At 35.8% G+C, this 12962-nt stretch overlaps 1 protein-coding gene across 1 annotated transcript in view; it reads right to left on the bottom strand.

Annotated features, from left to right (window-relative positions):
- LOC120420085 (serine-rich adhesin for platelets) overlaps window positions 1-12962 on the bottom strand; it is a 228836-nt gene that overhangs the window by 174401 nt on the left and 41473 nt on the right. The gene's annotated exons all lie outside the window — the stretch shown is intronic.

The raw sequence follows: 12962 nt of genomic DNA, 5'->3' as shown, positions 1-12962 counted from the left end.
GATCCAAATGGCTCACCCACTTTTTATCCAGCCCGAATCTCGGATTAGGGCCGCAAGCCCGGAAAACCCGGCAATGTTATTTTCAATTTCCATCGAAATGGCCACTAAAAAGGCGGTTATTGGATTCTCCCTCGCCACAAATCTCCTTGGCTTCCTTGGCACTCCTTGACCTGGCTTTGGGTCAGAACAAAATCTCCCGCCCGTTTAAAGTTGAGTAGTGTTTTCCCTGGGAAAACAAAATAAAAAGAAGCAGTCGGGCCAGACCACGAGGGATTTTCCGCCCCTCCCACACATAACCTCAAACAGAACGTGACTTATCGCGGCCAATCTAAATACAGCGGCGGCGACCGGATGGGTCGTTGGCTTGTGCGGATCCGTTTTTAGTCGTACTCAGAGAGGGGGTGTTAATAATAACCGGATCGCTGATAACCATTTGTTCTGTGTCTACGTGATGGACGCAAGTGAGGCTTATTTGAACATTGTTTCCATACAAAAAACATAAATTATATGAATTGTTTAAAAACATAATTAGCTGCGGTGAGCTATCGCATTACAATCGATGTTATTGGATCGTATAATTGCGCTAATGACATTAGCACACTGCAAAAACAAACAAATTAAACACGGAGAAAGCAAATAAAGTTCTGCAGTTGCATTATCTGCAAACAACAATGCATAGGTAAACACAACCTGGTTAAACACAGCTCAGGATGAGTTATGGGGCAGAACGCAGCATCTAGAATAATCGCTTTTTGGAGGGTGGAGAGGTTTTCTGGTTTGCATAATTTGAATATTAATCAGAGTGGTTCAACTTTAATATCACCAAAATCCAGCCACCCTGCCTTTTCAGGTCCCAGCTCCGGAAGTAATGGACCGGGGATGCTCGGGGCCATAAATTGTACCGGCCCCGGGTTGCGCAAATTTGTACGCTTTAATTTATTGCAAGCAGTAATTTAATCCTCGGAATGAAGTACCACAGATGGCGATTGTTCGGGAGAATATGGTTTTATGAAATCAATATTAAATTTTCAGATTGAACAATAATTATTAATATCTCGTTTTTTAGAACATTAAAACATTGCAGAATAATCAAGCAACGATAAGTTTATTTACCGTAATCTGGGGTGAATCGAGACTATAGTCTGAATAGGGACAGCAGTTTTTAGAGCACTTAAAGCTTTTAAATTTGGAAATGGATGTACACATTTTGTTGGCCTGAGTCTGTTCTAACCGAAACCAACCAGAAAAATCAAAATATTGTGCTCCAACATGGTTAAAACTGCTGTCCCAATTCGCCCCATGTGTCCCGATTGACACCAGTTTAGGTAACCTAATATATAAAGCTTTCGAGTTTCAGATGCGAGTTACGTCATAATTTACACAAATTCCAATTTACGATTTTATTTACGTATTTATTTATTGCTTTTAACCACTCAGTCTAATTCAACTAGTTATTTTAAGTTCATTGTGGTCTGATAAAAAAGAAGGAACAATTTTTTTCATTAATTCTATTTTGATTGGAAAATTAAAAATAACTTTATATTCATCCTTCAAAGTACTATCTACAAAACATTTTACCACAAAGTATTACTATTTTTACAATTAGATTGTAGCAGGAAAACCAACTTCCTTGGTTACTGTGCACCACCCTTTCAGGCCTGAATTTTGAAAAAAATCTTTTTTGAGTTAATGATGGGAAAATAATTCTTACAACCATACGAAAAATTATAGGCCATTTTTGGATTTTTTTCTTTTTTTTTTTCACTCAGGATCATTTTCTTATCATTAGCTAAAATAGTAGTTTATGCAACAAGTTGCAAAAAGGAGATTTTTTCAGCACGAGTTGTACATTTATCCAACGAGGTTTAACGAGTTGGATAAATACGACGAGTGCTGAAAAAATCAAGTTATGCAACGAGTTGCATACAACTTTTTTTGCAATTCCGAAAAACGCTTCTTAATGAAATTTTATGTCAAATATTCATGTGTTTAGTAAATTCATCGTTCAAAATAAAAAAAAATTGAAAAATGTTACTTTTAGATACTACTGTTGAAAAATTCAACTTTTCAGCACTGTTAGGTATTAAATTTCCATTCTGTTATTTTTGGTAGGGAAAAGTAGGCCGTTTCGTTTCTCCAAAAGGACAGGAAAAGTTGACAGTTTTACAGTGGAATTGCAAAAAAGTATTTTTCTGAAAATTCAGGCCTGAATTGGTTAAATAGTATAATATACTTTTCGAGAAAATTTTGAATTTAAAGAAAAAAACAATTTGAAAAAAAAACTCTCCGAAATTTCAAATTAGATATAAATCAATGATAATTGGTGAAAATAATGTTTTTCCTTTTAAAGTGAGGTTCTAATATTCAAAAATTGTGCAAAGCTTAAAAGTGAGTTAAATTATTGAAAATATAAAAATAAACATTTTGCAACGCCGTCGTGAAACTACTTCCTTTTCACAGCAAAAAAAGTAAATATTTGGAATGTTAAAAATTTGGTTTGTTGAATATTACCTCTTTTTGTGTAATATTACTTAAAAAATGTGAACCTGATGAATATTCATCAAAAACTGATGAAAATTCATAATTTTCAGAGGTAAATCATTTTTTTGACACAAAATCTGTCATCATTTCCTGATGAATATTACCCTAATTTTTTTTTCCTGTCATTCTTGAACGACGAAACAGCCTACCTCTCTGTACCAAAAATAACACAATCGAAAAGTTACCCTTTTCAAAACAATTGCTGAAAAGTTCTACTTTTCAGCACTAAAATGGATGCTGAAAAGTTGAACTTTTGAGCAATTTTTTAGGAATAGTTATACTCTTCAACAATTTTTTTTTATTTTGACGATTCATTGACTCAATGCATGGACATTTGTCCTAGAATTCTGTTCAAAGGGCGTTTTTCGGAATTGCAAAAAACGTTGTACACAGAAAAAAAAAGTTGAATTTTGGAATGTTGAAAATTTGGTAGGTTGAATATTACCTCTTTATTTGTGTAATATTACATAAAAAATGTGTAAAAATGTGAACCTGATGAATATTCATCAAAAACTGATGAAAATTCATCATTTTCTGGGGTAAAATTTATCATTTATTTTGCCACAAAATCTGTCACCATTTCCTGATGAATATTACCATCATTTTTTTTTCTGTGTATGGAACTCGTTGCAAAACTTGATTTTTTCATCACTTGTCGTATTCATCCAACGAGGTTCACCAACTCGTACTTAACAAATCGTCTTGTGCAACTTGTTGCAAAAACTACAATTATTCAATTATATCCTTAATAATTAAGAATCGAATGTACAAGTTTTTTCAATGAAAAATATTTTTTTAGAAATAATTACTTTTCGCATCCTGATAAAAAAAAAGTTAGGGAGGGGGACCAAAAACTTGAAATAAAATTTAGAATCGACTAATGCGTGATTTTGATTGAAATTTGAATATTTTAACCCTTTAAGGCCTCAAAAGGCTTAATTTATTAAAGCTGAAAGGGTAGAATTTTATCAAACCACGAAGTTGCAAATATTTTGTAAAAATTAACTTAAATATGGATTAGATTGTTAATTTTTTAGGTAAATTTTGAAATTGTAAAATGTTTAATCTTATAAGATTTTTTAAAGGGTTTTGAATTCTTTGTGAAACTGATAGTACCTTTATAAAGTCATAATGAGTCAAAATAAAAAAAAAATCTTTTGACGCTCATCAAGAGAGAAAATCAGAAAGGAACATGGCTCTCCTCTCTCGCGCACGAAAGATCGATAAACGGAATCTCAAAAAATCATTATCTTGATTATTCAGCGGAAAATCGATTTCACTACTACATTTGCAGGCGTATCGTCACACTTTGAAAAATGACACATTTTGTAATTGGTGCTGACAAGGAAACTCATAAAAAAATCTTCAACTGATTGATTTTCTTCGGAAAGTTCGGGAGCGATTTTCTTTTGCGTATATTGCCTCCTCTCTCTTTCGCGGGTGAAGAAAGTTCGCAAGCGATTTTTTGCGATTCTCAGGCTAGGATTTTAAAATAATGTTTAAAAAAAAATATTCTCAAATTTACAATAAATTCAGTTTTTTCAGACTTCAACTCTTTAAATCTAATTCAATAAACTATGGAGTAGTTCAAAGTACCAAAGGTTGGAAAAATAACAAATAAAAACATAAAATTTTAAAAAGTTGGCAGCTGAATCGGAAAAAATGCTGAGAATAGAAAAGAAAAGAATCTAATTTTTTTTATTTCAATCATCATAAATTCTATATTTTTGTCCGTTGAGGATGTTGCTCCATGATCTGGTAATTTTAAACAGTAAAGTGTTTAAACTTTCCTTTCAAGTCCTAAGAGGCAAACAATGTTACGCCCAATGAATTTCGAGCAACGCACTCTTTATTTTCTGCACGAACTGGAACACTATATTACATCCTTCAACCGAAAAAAGGTAAAGACCCGGAGAGCTTTTGCTTTCTTCTGTAACGGAACGACATCGTTCGATGGGGAAGATACCAGTAGTGCCGGAACTAGGTTCTAGTACAAGTGACTATACGTAGCCGCAGTCTCTCGTTTTAATTAAAATCACATCCAGATCTGAAGAGAACTTCAGCAAGGACAAATGGACCTGATTCTACAAATTTAGATTTTCTCTTGGTGAAAATGGAAATCACCGACAAGTTGTCTGTGATGTGAAATCCTGTGCATCCTTTCTGGATGCGCAAAAACGACTTTAGTTACTTTAATTTTATGAGCATTGCTGAATGCTGGGGGCTGAGACTCGGGATAATCTGAGTACGATAGGGTTGTTTTTGTGGGGGGAGAATTTTAGTTACACGGAACGCCGATTGTAATGTCTCTGTTCTACTGGGCGGAACCCAGATTTTAGTTTGATGGTTTTTCTAGCTCCAGAGGTAAAACAAGCTTTCATCGTACACATTTCCCTGAAATAACCGCAAATTGCATAAATTCAGGGGAGGGCCATTATGTTTGTGTTCAGCAGACGCAAAACCCATTCATCACTCAGCCGGTGCCGGTGTGTGTGGTTGTCACTCGATGGATTTTCCGGTTTTATCGTTTCAGGACCCGCTATTTGTACTCCAAATAGCTACGCAAAGTGACGAAGCAAATTTGTTGGTACGGATTTTCATCACTGTGGCAAACATTGGTGACGAAATTGGGGTGTTCAAGATCATTCATCTCTTAAAAAAAAACACTATAAATGATGACAAAATTGCAGCAATTTTCCCACTTTAAAATCCAATTAATTTGGCAAACAATGCACCCCGGTCTCTGCAGCAACTCTGTGGTAAACTCCACGGGGGTCCACGTTTTATGAAAAACCTGCTGCTGGCGATAATTATCTTTTGGTGGTCATTCACAACGCAGCGGCGTTGTTATCTCGACCGCCCAAACTCCATGGTCATCCGATGGGGATCACCCCTGCAGTGCCGTAATTCCGGCGCTAATGGTTGTAAAATTTCCTTATCGTTTCTCGCTTGCGGTGACTCGGGTGGGAATTGAACCGATTTCCGGTGGGGGAGGTCACCCTCCGGTGGGGACTCCCTACAGGGGGGCTTGTTGTGCTGCATGTCGTTGAAGTGGTCATTTTCCTAAGTACAACACGATACAGTTCAGTGAACTTCCCTCCTATAGAGTATGGCGAAGCAAATGTCCTTTAGGGACTAGGTTGCTGATATGGGGGGGAGCACCAAGTTACGTCCCATCGACAGGACGGAGAGAGAGTGATAACATGAATACGAATGGTGTTTTTATCGATTTTCGAGCTGGTGTTCGGTCACGCAAGAGATATATTTCTGGAAAGTCGTCATTATATTCAAATTATAGCCGGGCTGGAGCCGCATTTAACGTTATTTCCGTGTTTCTCGTGAGACTGGAATGTGATCTGATCAGCCTTAAAACATGAACTGCTAGATTTCGTTCGATTTATTTGAACAATCGAGTTGTAATACACTTCAAAATTCTTCTCAAGTTCTTTTCTGAACACAGAACCTCAAGCGTTTTTTGCTGTAACTCATTAACGATAATGGCTGCAACATCAATAAATAATTCACCTGTACAAAATGTCAACCAAAATCGTTCACCTCAACATGACCACTGAGTTCTGGTAAAGTTCAATCACACCGTCATTAACGGCACTAAATCGTTTCCGATTATCAGAAACATGAAAAGGTTAGTTAATATCAGGATAATTTATGAAGTTCCTTCAACAAAAATTTCAGAATTATATATAATGAGCATTTCCAGCTCAAATCAGGAATATTTCTAGTACTTTGTCGACATGTTATCATAGGCTTATATAAGCCATTTTTGTCTATATGGAGCCTATTATACTCTAAAATGACATTTGGGAAGGGCGTAAGTAATATAAATATTTTTGTATTTTGTAATTTAAAATTACTGTATCTCAAAGCCGTTGCATCGAGCATGAGCATGAGCATGAGAGACCACCCATGGTTGTCCTTCTCCGTTGCTGAACAGGACCATAATATCCCATCAGCACAACCGGTCACACGCTTCAACGATCAAATGATGTTTCCCTTATCAACAGCATGCATGAATGCGCTGAAAAGATAAAACATCACGATCATCAAAACCAGAGCCGGTGCGAATAGGAAACAGTCGTTGGCCACCAACGGCGCCCGCCATGTCAGTTTGTAGATCTCGAGGGGATGGGACGGGAATTTTAGTTAGCACAGGCTGCTACCAAGGGTAGGTTCTATACGATATCCACGCCTACTACTTCTACTTGGGATTTTGTTAGTGGGGAAGGGTAATGGCCAGGATTCTCAATAGAGGATGATGATGTGGCCCAATAATCAATGAATTTCGTTGAATAGGGTGATGTATTATGTATTCTCAAGGCAAACAATCGGATGACGCGCATGAGACCATTCCCGGTTATTTGGTGTTGAGTTTAGCATAAATGATTCAATCATAGACAGCCGACTGTGGAAAGATAGAATCAAAATTATGTGTGATTAAAAGGTGAAATATTAAACTCAGAGTTACATATTTACGTAGAGTTGACCTGAGACTATTTATACTTTTAAATTATTATAAGATGAGCGACCAATTAATGACTGATGAGTTATGATGTTATCTGAAGGACTTGAACAATCGCGTTGAAACAATATTTGCAACCGCGATTCGCGGGAAACGAATGGTCGAATTGAATGATAATTAATATTTTGCTAACGCAATTTAAAACGAATCTTCCCGTGAAACAATTGCAAATCATAGAACATGTATCTCAAAGCCGTTGCATCGTATCAAAAAGTGGTCAAAGACAAACTTGTTGGAAATAAGACTGGCTATCTGAAAAAAAATACACTGAAAGAAAAATACACGCCACTACTATGAGATTTATTGATTTTCATGTTTAAAAGTGAAATCTGAAGGTGAGCCCACGATTTTTTTTATTCATTTTTTTGTGAAAACAGCCTAAGATGTTATAAAAAGACTCACGAAAAATTTAGTATGAAGCACCTCTTCTAAAAAAATACAAACATCATTTACTATAATCTTTTTTTTAGAAAACTGCTCTAAATTTTCAAAAAACGAGGTGGGAATCAATTTTCAGACAATTTTACATAAAAGTCTCCATATTGATCATTATCCTATGTCCAATCCTTGTCAAGATACAGCGGTTTTAAAAATAAAAATGTTGGAAAAATAGTTTTAATTGTGATTTTTGTCAATTTGTAAATGACAGACTTGATTTTTCAGTCTCGATTTTTTTTACCGGAGAGTTCGAACAATTTCCCATAAGTTTGCCTTAGACAGCTTTAGTCATATAGAAATTGCCATAAACCACCAAAAAACCTATTTTTTTCAACATTTTTATTTTTAAAAACTGCTGAATCTTGACAAGGATTGGGCATAGGACAATAGTTCATAAGGAGACTTTTTTGTCAGGAGAATCAATTCCCACTATCGGTTTTTAAACATTTTGACGTTTAGACCAATTTTCAAAAAAAAAACAGTTAAGTATATGATTTTTGTATTTTTTTAGGAAAGACATACCATCCTGCATTTTTCGTGAGGCTTTTTGTAACATCTTATGCTATTTCCTCTTTCCTCCTTTCCTCTTAGGCTATTTCCTGTCTTTGACCCCTTTTTGATGCGATACAACGGCTTTGATATACAGTAATTATCAAATTACAAGATACAAAAATATTTGAATTACTTACGCCCTTTCCAAATGTCATTTAGAGTACAATAGGCTCCATATAGACAAAGAGGATCGGGTACAAAAGTACCAGAAAAATTCCTGATTTGAGCTGGAATTGCTCTAATTTAAAACTATATAATAAACCTAAGCATTTTGCTTTAAACAGATAATTTTTCAATTTAACGAGGAAAGATAAACCGAGAAATTTTCAACAGCAATGCAAAAGTTAAATAATCAGACGATTTATAAACCAGCATCCAAAAAACCGGAATGCCAACTGAAAGGATTTCGCATCCGGTAAATTTTCCGGCCAACTTCATTTATATGCATGGCCTAAAATATTCAAATGCCTCAACAATGCTCTTCCTATCTCAAAGTTCCAAATGAATTTCCAAATTGAATAAACCAATTTCACACAACCAAATACCAATTTGATAATCCCACCCGCCAGCTAATAATAGTCCATTCGTTGCAACCAGTTTCTGCATCACGCAAAAGTCATCCCCGCGTCAGTCGGGAATTATTTCGAAAATTAAACGAGAAACGTGCGGACTTTTGGCGGACCACTAGCGAAAGTTGCTCTTGGTGATGGAAAGAGCCCAGATCTCTAAACAGAAGCTTCGTGCCAGGATTGGGTTGGGTGTTGGAAATTAAAAGTTTCTCCTGTTCCGAAGGATAACAAACGGCTCCGACGGCGGAGAAACTTTTGACCGAGATCTGACACCGCGAAAGTTGGACAGGTGCGGTGGTATCCTGTCAGGATTAGGTTGGAAAATTGGGTTTTGAAATTTAGTATTTTGAACGCATTAGAGGAAATATTTTTTCAATTAAATTTTTCCATTTCTTCAATAATTTAAATTGAAATAACTTTCTTCTATTGGATCTAAAACTAAACTAAACTTAAACGACAGTTCAAAATTCACCGAAATGGAATTGATCCACCACCAAATCTAACTAAGCCCAACTTAATCTGCGGTTTCTCATTTGCGGAAGAACCGTCAACAAAGCTCGTCATCAACGTTTGCTGGAGCCAATCCCCGCAAAATGCCCAACCCAAACCATCGGATGGCATCATCCGCACTGCCAAACCGTTTGTCGTCAAACATGGTCGCTAGAACAGACTGGTGCTCCGGAAAGTAAACATCAAACTTTGTCCAAAACGAACGATTGTTTGTGTATGGGTACATAGTAAAAAAAATCATGGTAATATTACATCTGGAGAGGTTGACAGATTTTGTGTCAGAAAAGATGTAAATTTACATCCTTTTGTGTGTAATTTTACTTTTACTGCTTATTGATGTAAAATTACATCGAAAAAGAGGTAATATCTAATGATCACATTTTTCAACCTTCTAAAATTAAACCTTTTTTACTGTGTCTGTATGTGTGCCAATTCACATAAACACACACGCACACAGACGTCATCTGGTTTTGGGTGTCGACGGTAGTGGAGATAGCACTTTGGCGACATTTTTGCACATCCACCGAGGCCGATCCATTTTTGGGAGATTTACTCAAATTACACACTCGCAAACTTTGCAGAACCCGTCCCGTCTAGTGCAATCAATCTGAAATCGGTTCCTCGCTCAGAAAGGCTATTACTGTGGAAAATATTTATTTTGGCAGAGTGGAGAAGCCAAATCCCGCCATTTGGGCAAACAAAATTCCATAAAAGTGGTGGAACGAAAGGAAAATGTGATCGCATCTCGTTCAAAATGGTTCTGCTGGCATAGCATTGCATAGCATGATTTGAATGATCAAATTCATTATGCAAAATTCTGAAATTGTGATTTTTTGCAAATTGTTTATGTTGCAATTATTTATGTTGGTTTAAAATTATGCGTGTATTCATCATACAATATTGTTTTGTAATTCCGTTTTGAAATACTTAATTTTTCTGTCAAAACATTTGTTTGTGTATTTAATTTTACTACATTGTTCCCATTGTCCTTACACGGAGAAAAAAGAGTTTTAAAAAAAACGAGCAAAGTGTTCAAATCTCATGATACGTTTTTGAAAAACGTACCTTGGGATTTGAACACTTTTTTTGTGGTTCGCATTTTCATGAACGCTTGTTCACAATTTTGGGAAATCTTTTATCTCCATTTACATGAACCGTTTTCCGCGCACTAGCTGTCATCAATGCAAACTCGTGGTCCGAACGCGGACCTGTTTGCTGAATTATTCACCATATTCACGGATTGAACCAAATTTATTGACGGTCCATAGTTTGGACAATGTCAGCCGCCATCGACCGCGGATGGAGCCTCCCCCATTGACAAGTGGGTCGCCACAGGCCGTTTCTAGGACATCATCAGTGCCACCACCACCACCCTTCGTGGAGCACCATTCATGGGAGAGTTTTACTAAGGGAAAAGTGCCACCCTTTTTAGGAGAGGTTGGGGTTCCTACCCCATTGTCCTACTGCGCATGCGTCGCCATTTTCCGAACACTGTTGTTTGTTTTGCACTCGTGAAACATCTAGCGTGTAATGTGTATCGAGGTTGGAGCACTGTTTGACTAAAATGTGGTACGTAACCAAATACTTTGGAGTGAAAAAATATTAGAAATTGGAATTTAACCAAACCTCACAAAAACCCTCTGATTAAAGCAAATAAATAATAAAATATATTTAGAAAATGATTTGTTCAAAAAAGTCTAACCTCCTCAAAATACCAGAAAAAATAGTTCACAGCAAAAAGCTCCCCCAAAAAACAGGCGCCACCGTTCTGAAGACCACTTTAGGATGATTGAACCACGGTGAGCTCGGGGCTGTCGCGGTTCAACAGGGGGGACGGCCACCGACCGTCCGCCACCGTTTAGGCACGGAGAGTCTGGGCCGTGCTGCTACTCCGGCTGAATATTTGATGAATTCGTGTAACTCATAATTGGGCAATGTGGCACAAGAGAGCAAAACGGCGATGGTAAAAAGGCAATATGCTCCAATCTTACGTGGCAAACGCGCGGCAAAAGTGGATTCGATAACAGTTTTACGAAGTGTGCTTGTGATTCACTTTGGGAGGAGATTTGAGTGAGGGGGGGAGTGTCTAGGGAATGTTGATGATGTAGATCAGTTCAGTATTTGGATTTTAAATATGAAAATAAGTAAAACAATACTGTTTTTTGTAGTTCGACGTATCCTTTGATATAAATGAAAAAAACTTAAAGCAAGAATGATGAAAATTTCAGTCCCCCAAAAAAAAATAGGCTTCAAATAGATTTTGTCTCAGAAAATTTTTAATTTTACAAAATGGTCTTATTTTAGATGCTATTCCATTTCTTTACTGAAGCAGGTAATAGACTATGACAAACAAACTAACAAGCTGAATTTTTTTGTATTTGACAGCCTACAGGCTGACGTTTCTGCAAACAAATGCAGGCAAACTGTCAAACTGTCGAAAGTACGAGTTTGTTTGTTTTTCATAGTCTAGTTTCTGCTTAATAAAAATGTTCACCAACAAACAAAAAAAAACAACAAATAAAACGATACCAGTCAATGTAATATTTTAGATGAGTTTAGAATTTATTTTTTTATATTAAACATATTTTACAAATTATCTTTAAGGCCCGATCGCCAACTGGAGAAAATCGGGACTACAGTCTGAACAGGTACAGGAGATTTTAGAGCAATAAATTTGGAAATCGTAGTACTGATTTTGTTGTTCTGTTCCTGTTTTAATCGAAATCAGTCCAAAAAAATCATAACATTATTCAAAAAAATTTGGCTTGAGCAGCTGTCTTAATTCGTTACATTTATCCTGATTTGCTGTGTTTGATGAAAAATTAGGCTTTTTTCTCATTTAAGATCAAAAATAAACTTAAATATAATACCCAGTCTTTTTTAAAAATATTTACAATTTTATAGAAAATATTTAAAGCGCGAGGCATTTTGCAAATCTGCAAACTAAAATTTAAACATGTTTCTCCAATGAACCAAATTAATGCTGGTATGTGCCGAATACAAATGTTAATGCTTTAAAATTCTTATCGATTACGAATTAGTATCCATCTGTTTATCTATTTCCACAACCAAATCTGAATTTCCAGACCAAAATTTTACTTGTTTTTCAATTTCGGAATTTCCCGGGACAAAATATTTTAAAATTCCCGGGATTTAGGAATTCCCGATTTTGGAAAATATCGGGAATTTTGAACCCATTATTTTGAAGTGGATAGTCTGCACAGCAAAAAAAAAGTTGAATTCCAAAGGTTGAAAAATTGGTTGGTTAAATATTACCTTCTTTTTGGTAATTTTACCTAAATAAATGTGTAAAAATGTAAAACCAAGCAAAAAATTTATGAAAATTTCACCAGTTCCTGACTTTTTTGAAACAATATCTGTCACTATTCTCAGATATAGTATTACCATCCCTTTTAAACTGTGTAATATATAAAAAGAATTGTTATTTTCTATACACTCAAAAAAATGAGTTCGCGTAAACGTGAACAGAGTTCATGCCAGTGGGAACCAGGAAGAAACTGTTCAACTTTCATGGTGCAAAATTCAAAAAAAAAATCAACCGAAACCATCATTTTTTCCTGGTTCCCGCTTTCATGAACTCTGTTCACGTTTACGCGAACTCAATTTTTCGAGTGTATAGAAAATAACAAATCTTTTGATACATTACACAGTTTAAAAGCCTTGAATTGTAGAAGAAAACATTTTTGATCCCAAAAAAATATATTATTTTTAGCAATATTAAAACTTACAGGATATCTCGAACTTATTTTGAGGTCAGACTTAGAAATTATAATTAAAAAGATGATTTTTTGTGG

The sequence above is a fragment of the Culex pipiens genome, chromosome 2 (genome assembly GCF_016801865.2).
Source record: "Culex pipiens pallens isolate TS chromosome 2, TS_CPP_V2, whole genome shotgun sequence".
In the NCBI taxonomy this organism is placed as follows: domain Eukaryota; kingdom Metazoa; phylum Arthropoda; class Insecta; order Diptera; family Culicidae; genus Culex; species Culex pipiens.
This window is presented reverse-complemented; position numbering and strand designations above follow the sequence as displayed.